General features: G+C 39.2%; 1 long non-coding RNA gene across 1 annotated transcript in view; it reads left to right on the top strand.

The window, feature by feature from the left end:
• The window catches only part of LOC119507890, a 32,378-nt gene extending 19,381 nt beyond the window's left edge, over nt 1–12,997 (top strand). Inside the window, exon 3 of the long non-coding RNA XR_005211356.1 lies at nt 12,944–12,997. This is a non-coding gene — a long non-coding RNA (uncharacterized LOC119507890). The remainder of the gene's footprint in view (nt 1–12,943) is intronic.
• Nucleotides 12,998–13,323: the final 326 nt, after the last annotated feature.

Here is a 13,323-nt window from a genome sequence, read left to right as displayed (position 1 = left end):
TGATGGACAGATAGCTAGAATGATATAGCAAATGTGGCAAAGTTAAAAATGGTGGTTCTTGTTATCTGGGGGAATAAGGGTATGTTGGGGTACTCTGTATGGGGTTTGTGTTATTTTTTTAACTGTCCTGTGTGTTTGAAAGTATTTCAAAATAAAATGTTTAAAATTTAAAAAAAAAGAAGGTATTTAAGGCTCTCTGCTATATGTTCCCAAACGAGGTTTTCAGGGTTCATAACCTATTTTGTGTCATGGACCCCTTTGGAAGCCTGGCAAAATTTATGGGCTCTTTCTCAGAATAATGTTTTTAAACAAATAAAATAAAATACATAGGAGTATAAAGAAATCTAGTTATATGGAAATTATATGAAAATACTTTTTAAATTTTTAATAGAGTAATATATGTACTTTTTAATTAAATCATACAATAAGATCTAGCAGTAAGTCCCTTAACTATTATAATTTCAAAGTACTGATGAACATAAACAGTAGTCTGAGGTATCTGCAACAATTGTCATGTGACATGAAACAATTTGTGATTTTTACTGCTGAAAGTTACAGCTATGGCTAATAATACAACTGTGATTTTTTCCTCAACATTCAAAATAGAAGGAAATGCTAAAGGTGAAAACAAAATGCAATTTTTTTCCCCATGCAAGTTCAGCCCTCTCTTTCCCCCTTCCCCACTTTAATTGCTGATTAAGAACTCCTGCCTATTCCCTGGCTCCCTACTAAGCCCCCAAGATACTCTGTTTTAGTGCAGAGTCACCCATTCTAACACTTGCAGAGACAGCAGGTAATACGAATGTGTGAATGGACAGGTAAATCAGACAGTGGAGCATGTCACACATAGCCTATGTCCTGCTTCAGGGAATTCAAATTCAACATCGTTTTAAAAAACAAATAAAATAATGTACTAGATAAATATTCAGCCCAGAGCTAGTGGGTACGCAACTGCTTTTTCAACATTGAGAATGAACTTCTAGTTCTCTCCAATACTTTTGGTTCTCCACGGAGTTTCACCTATTTAGAAAGACTTTCCCTCTCATCTATATTAATCAAATTCCAGCGAGTTCAAAGGTTGGTGTTTCTTTCTTCCACTAGCTGGAAGCCATCTGGCTCCTCTCTGTGACTCCAGGCCACTTGGTTCAAAAATTCCTATTTTATAGTATGGGTTACATTTTGTCTTGTATTATGTTTATTGATGTACATGTTTCACATTTTCTAACAGGCCATAAGCTCCTCGAAGGCAAGAAATTCTACCATGTTTCTCTTTGCATCTCCCATCGTACCTGTGCTGTGGCAGACACTGTGCTGCAGGGACTTAGCAGCCAGACTGATCATGTTAGATGAGCCTATGCTTCCCTTTCTCTTTCTGCCTCATTTCTTTGACTCATTTTTGGATTGCTTTTAATACTTTAACCCCTAGAACTAAAGCCCTGACATAAATTTTCTTGCATTGAAGGCCCTATGCTGTAGCCAAAAACCTCCTAGCCAAAAAGATATTGATGTCATTTAGTCTTCCTTTAGGAATGGACACTTATTCACTCACTCACTCAATCATTCATTCATGAATTCTTTCATTCTCTCAGAAAGCATGTGAGAGCTCAGTGTATGAAATTCACCAGGTTAGGACTGGTGGGAAATACAAACGGTTATACATTTGAGGAACTGTTTCTTAGTAGCCTAAAGACAGGAAGATTAACACCTCTTCATGAAGGGCATTTGTTCCTCATCCTATGGGATAGAGTTGTCCAAGTAGCACCCTATAATCGGAAAGCAGTGCCCAAGCCCCAGTGAACACTCACAGCTGTGGACCCTCTACCTGCCAGGCAGTTACATTTAAAGAAAGTAAATAAAATCTTCCTGGCTTTTCCAATTTCTTGCAGTGTAATCTTGAGTTAGTTACTATGATCTCTGAGCCTCAGTTATGTCTTCTGTAAAATGTGGGTGATAATATTGTCTACCTTTGTTTGATGATTGAATGAGTTAATATAGGCACAGCACTTAGAATAGTGCATAGCTCATGATAAATGTTCCATGTGTTATAAGTGTTAGCTAAAGCAATACCAACAAACTGAAAATTCTCCAAAATACCTATTTTTAAAATTAAGCACCTGCTATGTGCCAGGCACTGTGTTAGGCATTAGGAATATAAAGCTGAATAAAACATAGCCCCTCCCTCAAGAAGCTCATATTATAATATAATATTTTACAATCAGTGGACCAGCTTGGGAAGTTTTTCTCAAGAATCTGTTGGTTAGACTGAATAATCTGCCTCAAACATATATCCATTATTTTTAAAATGTATGTAGTTACTTTGGGATTAATCAATGTCAAAATCACTTAAAAGGCTCCAGATTTCATACTTTTTATAATTACGTATTACCTCAACCAATATTAAAGGAACACATGTATTCATATGCTGGTCCCCAACTGTTTTATCTTCCTATTTGCTAAAACAAATATCATGCAATGAATTGGCTTAAGCCAGTTTATTGGCTCACAATTTTGAGGCTAGAAGAAGTCCAAAATTAAAGTGTCAGCAAGGCAATGTCTCCCTGAAGACTGTGGCATTCTGGGGCTGGCTGCTAGTGAACTTTGGTCTTTGGCTTTTCCATCACATGGCAATGCACATGGCAGTGTCTTTTCCTTTATTTTCTGGGTTCCATTGACATCTAGTTCCTTGTACTACCTGTGGCCTCTCTCTCTGTGTCCAATTTCCTCTGTTTATAAGGACTTCAGCCCTATTGGCTTAAGACCCATCCTCATTTAGCTTGGTCACACCTGAACTAATAACCTCCAAAGGTCCTATTTACAAATGGGTGCACACCCACAGGACCAGGGGTTGGCACCACCTGAACATGCCTTTTGTGGGGGACATGATTCAATCCCCAACAGCAGTACTTTTCGATGGTGTTAAAAATAACCTCTTATGGTCAAATTGGCTAGATCCATTGGTTGAGTGGACAGTACAGTTTTACAGAAACACAACTAGTTCTTTCTGATTAGGCATAGCAGAAATTCTGCCCCTGAAGAGTGGCAGTTGATACAAAGGTACTGAAGGATGGAGATAAACTATCAGGAGATGTTTGACCAGGAGAATTTCTAGATGCTCCAAAACATTTTTGGGAATCCTTCACAAAGACACAAAGAAAGAGGTAGAGGAACACTCCCAAATTGACCCAGTAGAAAGGACTTATGTTAGTAGCAAAATCCATTGCTGTTCCTCTGATCTACCTGAAAAGGGAGGAATTCTCCAAGATTCCCAAGATCACAGGTGGCTCCTGTGGTTGTTAATGCAGTCTAGACTTCTGTGGATGTCTCAGGTGTGGCTATAGATGGAGATCCAACTAAAGAGGCAGGTTGCAGAGAAGCATTTGATTCCCTTCTCCCTGCCATTTTCTTGTTTTACTGCAGAAATTATGGAATTGCTATCCACAAATACGGTCAGTTGCCAAGCACTAGGTATAAGTTCTTAAATCACCTCTTCTTATAAGAGATAGTAGCATATTGAGAGAAAGCGTGAGTGTGTTCTATGGTGAGTCCATTGGCCGGATTCGGGTCCATGTCACAGTCTGCATTTTCTGGGTTACTAATCCTCTTAGATCAAGTCTTTAAAAGACTGCAATTACTTTTTCGGCAAACCCTCTGGGCACTATTGCCAATACTAAGAAACTCATACTAGCAGAGATTGGATATGAGAGAACCTCCTACCTTTTACTTAAAAGTTCCATGCTTTAAAACAGTTATGATGCAATTTTCCTGTAAGAGATCATTAATATTTACTTTCTGGTCCAGAGCAAAAGGTCAGTAGACTTTGCTGTAGACAAAGCTTGCTGAACTTTTGGTAGTTATGTCATTTCCAAGCAACTTGGTGATCTCCATGGAAAATGAAATCTGCCTGTTTTGTGTTTTCTTTCTAATTTGTCTGCTATTTGTTTTTCTTCTCTGAAAACTAGTGTCTTTGGTTCTCCCCAGATAAACCATAATTCAGTGCCAGGCAAAGTTTATTTCCTTGTAGATAGCAGACAATCAGTACAAGTTGTTATTATTGTTTTTGAAGCTTTTAATTTTGAAATAATTTCAAATTTACTGTAAAGTTGAAAACATAACATAAAAATAATACAGAGAACTCCAATATACTCCTTATTCAGCAACCCAGATTTACCAACTTTTTTTGGTAATTTTGCCACATTTGTTACATTCTATGTATGTACGTATGTATGTATGTATGTATCTCTAATTTTCTAAACCTTTGAGACTAGGTTGCATATATCATTCTCCTTTACCATTTAATACTTTCATGTAAATTTCCTAAAAACAGGGTTATTCACTCATGTTATCACATTAAGTACAGGATCAAGAAATTTAGCATTGCTATAAAGCATACAGTCTATATTTCAATTTTTCAATTGTTTCAATAATATCCTTTTGGCCATTTTCTCCTCCAATTATTAGGTCCAGACCAGCCTGAAGTATTGCATTTAATTGTCATTGTCTCTTTTTTTTTTTTTTAAATCATCATTTTATTGAGATATATTCACATACCACACAGTCATACACAACAAATTATACTTTCGATTGTTTACAGTACCATTACATAGTTGTACATTCATCACCTAAATCAATCCCTGACACCTTCATTAGCACACACACAAAAATAACAAGAATAATAATTAGAGTGAAAAAGAGCAATTGAAGTAAAAAAGAACACTGGGTACCTTTGTCTGTTTGTTTCCTTCCCCTACTTTTCTACACATCCATCCATAAACTAGACAAAGTGGAGTTTGGTCCTTATGGCATTCCCAATCCCACTGTCACCCCTCATAAGCTACATTTTTATACAACTGTCTTCGAGATTCATGGGTTCTGGGTTGTAGTTTAATAGTTTCAGGTATCCACCACCAGCTACCCCAATTCTTTAGAACCTAAAAAAGGTTGTCTAAAGTGTGCGTAAGAGTGCCCACCAGAGTGATCTCTCGGCTCGTTTTGGAATCTCTCTGCCACTGAAGCTTATTTCATTTCCTTTCACATCCCCCTTTTGGTCAAGAAGATGTTCTCCATCCCATGATGCCGGGTCTACATTCCTCCCCGGGAGTCATATTCCATGTTGCCAGGGAGATTCACTTCCCTGGGTGTCTGATCCCACGTAGGGGGGAGGGCAGTGATTTCACCTTTCAAGTTGGCTTAGCCAGAGAGAGACAGGGCCACATCTGAGCAACAAAGAGGCATTCAGGAGGAGACTCTTAGGCACAAATACCGGGAGGCCTAGCCTCTCCTTTGCAGCAACCGTCTTCCCAAGGGTAAAACTTATGGTAGAGGGCTCAACCCATCAAACCACCAGTCCCCTATGTCTGTGGTCATGTTAGCAACCATGGAGGTGGGGTAGGCGAATACCCCTGCATTCTCCACAGGCTCCTCAAGGGGGCACTACATCTTTTTTTTTTTTTCCTTGTTTGTCTTTTTTCTTTTCTTTTTTTTTTTTTTTAACTTTCCCTTCTTTTTTAAATCAACTGTATGAAAAAAAAAGTTAAAAAGAAAACAAACATACAATAAAAGAACATTTCAAAGAGACCATAACAAGGGAGTAAGAAAAAGACAACTAACCTAAGATAACTGCTTAACTTCCAACATGTTCCTACTTTACCCCAAGAAAGTTACATAATATAGCAACATTTCAGTGAACTTGTTCCTACTACATCCATCAGAAATTAACAGACCATAGTCATTTCTGGGCATCCCCAGAACGTTAAATAGCTTATCTGTTCTTCTTGGATTATTGTTCCCCCTTCCTTAATTGCTCTCTACTGCTAGTTCCCCTACATTCTACATTATAAACCATTTGTTTTACATTTTTCAAAGTTCACATTAGTGGTAGCATATAATATTTCTCTTTTTGTGCCTGGCTTATTTCGCTCAGCATTATGTCTTCAAGGTTCATCCATGTTGTCTTATGTTTCACCAGATCGTTCCTTCTTACTGCCGCGTAGTATTCCATCGTGTGTATATACCACATTTCATTTATCCACTCATCTGTTGAAGGACATTTGGGTTGTTTCCATCTCTTGGCAATTGTGAATAATGCTGCTATGAACATTGGCGTGCAGATATCTGTTCGTGTCACTGCTTTCCGATCTTCCGGGTATATACCGAGAAGTGCAATCGCTGGATCGAATGGTAGCTCTATATCTAGTTTTCTAAGGAACTGCCAGACTGACTTCCAGAGTGGCTGAACCATTATACAGTCCCACCAACAATGAATAAGAGTTCCAATTTCTCCACATCCCCTCCAGCATTTGTAGTTTCCTGTTTGTTTAATGGCAGCCATTCTAACCGGTGTTAGATGGTATCTCATTGTGGTCTTAATTTGCATCTCTCTAATAGCTAGTGAAGCTGAACATTTTTTCATGTGTTTCTTGGCCATTTGTATTTCCTCTTCAGAGAACTGTCTTTTCATATCTTTTGCCCATTTTATAATTGGGCTGTCTGTACTATTGTCATTGAGTTGTAGGATTTCTTTGTATATGCAAGATATCAGTCTTTTGTCAGATACATGGTTTCCAAAAATTTTTTCCCATTGAGTTGGCTGCCTCTTTACCTTTTTGAGAAATTCCTTTGAGGTGCAGAAACTTCTAAGCTTGAGGAGTTCCCATTTATCTATTTTCTCTTTTGTTGCTTGTGCTTTGGGTGTAAAGTCTAGGAAGTGGCCTCCTAATACAAGGTCTTGAAGATGTTTTCCTACATTATCTTCTAGGAGTTTTATGGTACTTTCTTTTATATTGAGATCTTTGGTCCATTTTGAGTTAATTTTTGTGTAGGGGGTGAGGTAGGGGTCCTCTTTCATTCTTTTGGATATGGATATCCAACTCTCCCAGCCCCATTTGTTGAAAAGACCATTATGGCTCAGTTCGGTGACTTTGGGGGCCTTATCAAAGATCAGTCGGCCATAGATCTGAGGGTCTATCTCTGAATTCTCAATTCGATTCCATTGATCTATATGTCTATCTTTGTGCCAGTACCATGCTGTTTTGGCAACTGTGGCTTTATAATAAGCTTCAAAGTCAGGGAGTGTAAGTCCTCCCACTTCGTTTTTCTTTTTTAGAGTGTCTTTAGCAATTCGAGGCATCTTCCCTTTCCAAATAAATTTGATAACTAGCTTTTCCAAGTCTGCAAAGTAGGTTGTTGGAATTTTGATTGGGATTGCATTGAATCTGTAGATGAGTTTGGGTAGAATTGACATCTTAATGACATTTAGCCTTCCTATCCATGAACATGGAATATTTTTCCATCTTTTAAGGTCCCCTTCTATTTCTTTTAGTAGAGTTATGTAGTTTTCTTTGTATAGGTCTTTTACATCTTTGGTTAAGTTTATTCCTAGGTACTTGATTTTTTTAGTTGCTATTGAAAATGGTATCTTTTTCTTGAGTGTCTCTTCAGTTTGTTCATTTCTAGCATATAGAAACATTACTGACTTATGTGCATTAACCTTGTATCCCGCTACTTTGCTAAATTTGTTGATTAGCTCTAGTAGCTGTATCGTCGATTTCTCAGGGTTTTCTAGATATAAGATCATATCATCTGCAAACAATGACAGTTTTACTTCTTCTTTTCCAATTTGGATGCCTTTTATTTCTTTGTCTTGCCGGATTGCCCTGGCTAGCACTTCCAGCACAATGTTGAATAACAGTGGTGACAGCGGGCATCCTTGTCTTGTTCCTGATCTTAGAGGGAAGGCTTTCAGTCTCTCACCATTGAGTACTATGCTGGCTGTGGGTTTCTCATATATGCTCTTTATCATGTTGAGGAAGTTTCCTTCAATTCCTACCTTTTGAAGTGTTTTTATCAAAAAGGGATGTTGGATTTTGTCAAATGCTTTTTCAGCATCTATTGAGATGATCAATTGATTTTTCCCTTTTGACTTGTTAATGTGTTGTAATACATTGATTGTTTTTCTTATGTTGAACCATCCTTGCATGCCTGGAATGAACCCCACTTGGTCATGGTGTATGATTTTTTTAATGTGTCTTTGGATTCGATTTGCAGGTATTTTGTTGAGGATTTTTGCATCTATATTCATTAGGGAGATTGGCCGGTAGTTTTCCTTTTTTGTAGCATCTTTGCCTGGTTTTGGTATTAGATTGATGTTAGCTTCATAAAATGAGTTAGGTAGTGTTCCATTTTTTTCAATGTTTTGAAAGAGTTTGAGTAAGATTGGTGTTAGTTCTTTCTGGAAAGTTTGGTAGAATTCTCCTGTGAAGCCATCTGGCCCTGGGCATTTATTTGTGGGAAGATTTTTGATGACTGATTGGATCTCTTTGCTTGTGATGGGTTGGTTGAGTTCTTCTATTTCTTGTCTGGTCAGTCTAGGTTGTTCATATGTTTCCAGGAAATTGTCCATTTCTTCTACATTATCCAGTTTGCTGCCATACAGTTGTTCATAATATCCTCTTATAATTTTTTTAATTTCTTCAGGATCTGCAGTTATGTCACCTTTTTCATTCATTATTTTGTTTATATGGGTCTTCTCTCTTTTTGATTTTGTCAGTCTAGCTAGGGGCTTGTCAATCTTGTTGATCTTCTCAAAGAACCAACTTTTGGTGATATTTATCCTCTCTATTGTTTTTTTGTTCTCTATGTCATTTATTTCTGCTTTAATCCTTGTTATTTCTTTTCTTCTACTTGGTTTAGGATTGGTTTGCTGTTCATTTTCTAGTTTCTTCAGTTGATCCATTAGTTCTTTGATTTTGGCTCTTTCTTCCTTTTTAATATATGCGTTTAGTGCTATAAATTTCCCCCTTAGCACTGCTTTTGCTGCATCCCATAGGTTTTGGTATGTTGTGTTCTCATTTTCATTCGTCTCTATATATTTAGCAATTTCTCTTGCTATTTCTTCTTTAACCCACTGATTGTTTAGGAGTGTGTTGTTTAACCTCCAGGTATTTGTGAATTTTCTAAGTCTCTGATGGTTATTGACTTCTAATTGTATTCCATTGTGGTCAGAGAATGTGCTTTGAATAATTTCAATCTTTTTAAATTTATTGAGGCTTGTTTTATGTCCCAGCATATGATCTATTCTGGAGAAAGTTCCGTGAGCACTAGAAAAGTATGTGTATCCTGGTGATTTGGGATGTAATGTCCTGTAGATGTCTGTTAAATCTAATTCATTTATCAGATTGTTTAGGTTTTCAGTTTCCTTATTGGTCTTCTGTCTGGTTGATCTATCTATAGGAGAGAGTGATGTGTTGAAGTCTCCCACAATTATTGTGGAAACATCAATTGCTTCCTTTAGTTTTGCCAGTGTTTCTCTCATGTATTTTGTGGCATCTTGATTGGGTGCATAGACATTTACGATTGTTATTTCTTCTTGCTGAATTGCCCCTTTTATTAGTATGTAGTGGCCTTCTTTGTCTCTCAAAACATCCCTGCATTTGAAGTCTATTTTATCTGAGATTAATATTGCTACACTTGCTTTCTTTTGGCTGTAGCTTGCATGAAATATTTTTGTCCATCCTTTCACTTTCAGTTTCATTGTGTCCCTGTGTCTAAGATGAGTCTCTTGTATGCAACATATTGATGGTTCATTTTTTTTGATCCATTCTGCGAATCTATATCTTTTAATTGGGGAGTTTAATCCATTTACATTCAACGTTAAAACCGTGAAGGCATTTCTTGAATCGGCCATCTTATCCTTTGGTTTATGTTTGCCATATTTTTCCCTCTCTCTATTAATATCCTTTATTGTACCCATACCGAATCTCTTTAGTACTGAACCTTTCTCCAAGTCTCTCTGTCCTTCTTTGTTTCTCTGTCTGTAGGGCTCCCTTTAGTATCTCCAGTAGGGCAGGTCTCTTGTTAGCAAATTCTCTCAGCATTTGTTTGTCTGTGAAAAATTTAAGCTCTCCCTCAAATTTGAAGGAGAGCTTTGCTGGATAAAGTATTCTTGGCTGGAAATTCCTCTCACTCAGAATTTTAAATATATCGTGCCACTGCCTTCTTGCCTCCATGGTGGCTGCTGAGTAGTCACTACTTAGTCTTATGCTGTTTCCTTTGTATGTGTGAATTGCTTTTCTCTTGCTGCTTTCAGAACTTGCTCCTTCTCTTCTATGTTTGACAGTGTGATCAGTATATGTCTCGGAGTGGGTTTTTTTGGATTTATTCTATTTGGAGTTCGCTGAGCATTTATGATTTGTGTATTTATGTTGTTTAGAAGATTTGGGAAGTTTTCCCCAACAATTTCTTTGAATACTCTTCCTAGACCTTTACCTTTTTCTTCCCCTTCTGGGACACCAATGAGTCTTATATTCGGACGTTTCATATTATCTATCATATCCCTGAGGTCCATTTCAAGTTTTTCAATTTTTTCCCCATTCTTTCTTTTATGCTTTCATTTTCCATTCTGTCATCTTCCAGGTCACTGATTCGTTGTTCAACTTCCTCTAGTCTTGTACTATGAGTGTCCAGAATGTTTTTAATTTGGTCAACAGTTTCTTTAATTTCCATAAGATCATCCATTTTTTTATTTAGTCTTGCAATGTCTTCTTTATGCTCTTCTAGGGTCTTCTTGATTTCCTTCATATCCCGTACTATGGTCTCATTGTTCATCTTTAGTTCTTTGAGTAGCTGCTGTAGGTGCTGTGTCTCTTCTGGTCTTTTGATTTGGGTGCTTGGGCTTGGGTTATCCATATCGTCTGGTTTTTTCATATGCTTTATAATTTTCTGTTGTTTTTGGCCTCGTGGCATTTGCTGAACTTGATAGGGTTCTTTTAGGGTTTGTAGACCTATTGAAGTCCTTATCTCTAATTTATCAGATCTACAGCTTCGTGGAGTACACTTTCTCTAACTAACCAGCAGGTGGCGTCCACGAGCCACCTGTTCTCCACAAGCCAGTTCTCCCCTGCTTAGCCTTTTTGGTGAGTGGGGGAGTGAGTCTTGTGGGGCCCAATTGGTGTACCAAGCTTGCGTGTGTAGTTGGTGTTGCCTGCCCTGTATGTGGGGCGTGTTTCTGGGCAGTCGGGGAGGGGGGGTGGCCCTAACAATCAAATCTCCCTGATGATCCTAGAGTTTTAAAGCTGCTGCAATAGTCTAATCCTTCAGTTCAGTCCTGCCACAGTTTGTCTCTGCCACTGACCCACAAGTCTTTGGTATTGGCGTATGGCTCCTGAGACTTGCAAGTGGGCCCCTCTTCCAGGCTGTGCACCCCGGTTCCTCTGTTGAGGGATGACTGTGCTATGTCACAGGTGAGTGCCGTCCCCCCAGGGCAGTTCTGGGCTGGTGGGCTGTGTAGGGAGGCTCCCAGTCTGCTCAAATGATGGCTGAATGGGGCTTTGTTAATTCACACTGCTCCACCTTCCCAGCTCTGGGACATTCAGCTGAGGTTGCAGGGAAGGCTAATGTCCATGCCCAGTTTTGTGGTGTGTGCCTGTTATTTGAAGCACTTCCGTCACACTGGGTTGTCTGGGGCAGCTCTGGGCTATGGGGCTGGCGATGGGCAGGAGTGTTTCCTGTCCACCAGGATGGTGGCTGTGAGCGGACACCCCCCTTTTCTTGGGAAGTTGTGTTGTTTAGTGAATTTTCTCAGCCACTGGATTATTGCCTTTTGTCTCAGAGCTCTCTTAGTTTTGCTCTTGACTTGACGTGCCCAAATTGCAATTCTTTGAAGCTTTCTGTATTGGGCTTCTTAGAGTAATTGTTTTAGAAAAAGAAAAAAGGATTTAAAAAAAAAAAAAAAACAAAAAAAAACGGCCCTCCTCAGAGATCTAATGGGTTATTGTAATGCTAATAGACAAAGCAACCAGGGCCATTAAGGAAAGGTCCACAGGGCAGAGAGATCAGCTTTGCTTCGGGATTTGCATATGCGCCTCAAGGCCTGAGCTCCGCCCTTCCCCTTTCTGTGTTCACCAGAACTCCAAAAATCCTCTGCTTTTATTTTGGAGTTTTTCGTGTTGTTTTTTTTCTATGCCTGTCTCCTCTCTGCTGGGCTGGCTGTTCTCAGAGTCTCTGGTGTCTGGTCTCAGTCTATCTATGGTTGGAGTTGGATCAGTAGAATGAGTTTCCGAGAAGGGCTACCACTGCAGTTCTCCCTTCTCCTTCCCGGAGCTGACAACCCCTCCTCCCCCGGGACTGAGCCTGGCAGGGAGGGGCGCGGGTCCCCTGGCCGCAAAAACTTACAGATTTCGCTGATCTCAGCAGTTCCACGTTTTCATGAGTGTTGTATGAAGTATGCCCAAAGACAGATTGCTCTGTGGTGTCCAGTCCACGCAGTTCCTGGCTTTTTACCTACTTTCCTGGAGGAGTAACTAAAACTTACAGCTCACCAGTCTGCCATCTTGCCCCGCCTCCCTGTCATTGTCTCTTTATTCTTTCTCTTTTTAAAATTTTTTTGTGGTAACGTTTATGCAACATAAAATTTCCCATCTCAACCACTCTCAAGCATACAGTATAGTGGCATAAATCACATTCACAATGTGTATTACCATCACCACCATCCCTTGACAAAATCTTCCATCACCCCAAAGGGATCCTGTACCTGTCACACATTAACTCCCCAGTCTCCCTCCCTCCACCTTGGTAATCTGTACTCTACTTTCTATCTCTATGAATATGCATAGTCTAGTTACTTCATATAAGTGGAATCATACAGTCCAAGTTTATTGACTTACTAAATAGATGATTGTCACATGCCAGTCAAACTCTGAGTTGTGTTACCCCTCTTTAGTACATTTCCATACCTGAGGTGTTTTTAAGTGCTTACTGTCTCTTTCTCAAAAAAGTGCTGCAGGCCTGATGAAGAAGTTGTTATTTAGTAGTTGAGAGATAAGCTTTGCAAACACACCTGGGTGAAAATTCTCTTCTGAAAATAACTAGATGAGTGATCTTGAACAACAAACTCTTTGAGCCTCAGTCTCTGCTTCATTAAAAAATGTTTAATTAAACCTAACCTTAGCTGCTGCAGCCAAGAGGGACACTTTGAAGAAAGCATGGGAGCTACAGATGAGAGACAGTTTGAAGACGGCCGTTGAAAGCAGACTCTTGCTCCGGAGAAGCTAAGAGGGACAAATACCCCAAGTGCAACTAACAGTGACATTTTTGAGGAACTGTGGCCTAGAGAGGAACGTCCTGGGAGAAAGCCATTTTGAAACCAGAACTTTGGAGCAGACACCGGCCACATGCCTTCCCAGATAACAGAGGTTTTCCGGACACCATTGGCCATCCTCCAGTGAAGGTACCTGATTGCTGATGTGTTACCTTGGACACTTTATGGCCTGTGTATGGACTGTAACTGTGTAACCAAATAAACCCCCTTTTATAAAAGCCAAAAAAAAA

This window comes from Choloepus didactylus, chromosome 13 (assembly GCF_015220235.1).
Source record: "Choloepus didactylus isolate mChoDid1 chromosome 13, mChoDid1.pri, whole genome shotgun sequence".
Lineage (NCBI taxonomy): Eukaryota > Metazoa > Chordata > Mammalia > Pilosa > Megalonychidae > Choloepus > Choloepus didactylus.
Note: the sequence above shows the minus strand (reverse complement) of the source record. Positions and strands in the feature narration are given on the sequence as shown.